Source organism: Arachis ipaensis, chromosome B9 (assembly GCF_059453495.1).
Source record: "Arachis ipaensis isolate K30076 ecotype BB chromosome B9, ASM5945349v1, whole genome shotgun sequence".
NCBI classification, from domain to species: Eukaryota; Viridiplantae; Streptophyta; class Magnoliopsida; order Fabales; family Fabaceae; genus Arachis; species Arachis ipaensis.
Window position 1 is genome coordinate 20,573,660 of NC_142444.1, and position 1,390 is coordinate 20,575,049.

At 37.8% G+C, this 1,390-nt stretch overlaps 1 non-coding gene across 1 annotated transcript; it reads left to right on the forward strand.

Moving 5' to 3' along the window:
- Nucleotides 1-437: 437 nt before the first annotated feature.
- LOC148543962 (small nucleolar RNA R71) lies at nucleotides 438-545 on the forward strand. The gene has a single exon (XR_015901852.1). It is a non-coding gene; the product is annotated as a small nucleolar RNA R71 (small nucleolar RNA).
- Nucleotides 546-1,390: the final 845 nt, after the last annotated feature.

Genomic DNA, 1,390 nt, shown 5'->3' on the forward strand with positions numbered 1-1,390 from the left:
TTTGGATAATTTCTCCATGAGGGGTTATAGGTGTTTCCATATGGTTCACCCATGTAATTCACCTCTGCTATTGCAGGGTTCTCAGGATCATAAGCTTCTTCTTCAGAAGATGCCTCTTGAGTGCTGTTGGATGCAGCTTGCATTCCATTCAGACTCTGAGAAATCATATTGACTTACTGAGTCAATATTTTATTCTGGGCCAATATGGCATTCAGAGTATCAATTTCAAGAACTCCCTTCTTCTGAGGCGTCCCATTACTCACAGGATTCCTCTCAGAAGTGTACATGAACTGGTTATTAGCAACCATGTCAATAAGTTCTTGAGCTTCTGCAGGTGTTTTCTTTAGGTGAATGGATCCACCTGTAGAAGTATCCAATGACATTTTAGCTAATTCAGATAGACCATCATAGAATATATCCAGGATGGTCCATTCTGAAAGCATGTCAGAAGGACACTTTTTGGTCAGTTCCTTGTATCTCTCCCAAGCTTCATAGAGGGATTCACCTTCTTTCTGTCTGAAGGTTTGAACATCCACTCTAAGCTTACTCAGCTTTTGAGGAGGAAAGAACTTGGCTAAGAAAGTCTTGACCAGCTTATCCCAAGAGTTCAGGCTATCTTTAGGTTGAGAATCCAACCATATTCTAGCTCTGTCTCTCACAGCAAAAGGGAAAAGCATGAGCCTGTAGACTTCAGGATCTACTCCATTAGTCTTAACAGTATCACATATCTGCAAGAATTCAGTTAAGAACTGAAAGGGATCTTCAGATGGAAGTCCATGAAACTTGCAGTTTTGTTGCATCAGAGAAACTAGTTGAGGCTTAAGCTCAAAATTGTTTGCTCCAATGGCAGGAATGGAGATGCTTCTTCCATGTAAATTGGAATTAGGTGCAATAAAGTCACCAAGCATCCTCCTTGCATTATTATTATTTTCGGCTGCCATCTCCTCTTCCTGTTCGAAAATTCATGTAAGGTTGTCTCTGGATTGTTGTAATTTAGTTTCTCTTAGTTTCCTCTTCAGAGTCCTTTCAGGTTCAGGGTCTGCTTCAACAAGAATGTCCTTGTCCTTGCTCCTGCTCATATGAAAAAGAAGGAAACAGAAAATAATAATAGGGATCCTTTTTACCACAGTATAGAGGTTCCCTTGTTGTTAGTAGAAGAAGAAAGGGAATAAGAGTGAAGAAGAATGGATAATCCAAACACAAGGGTGAAGATAGGAGCAGTGATTTGAGATGAAGAGAAGTGTTAGTAAATGAATAAATAAATAGAAGGAGATGGGAGAGAGGGAATTCGAAAAATAAATTTTGAAAAAGAGTTAATGATTTTCGAAAATTAAGATAAAATTAAAATTAAAAATTGAAACAATTAATTAATTAAAAAGAATTTTTGAAA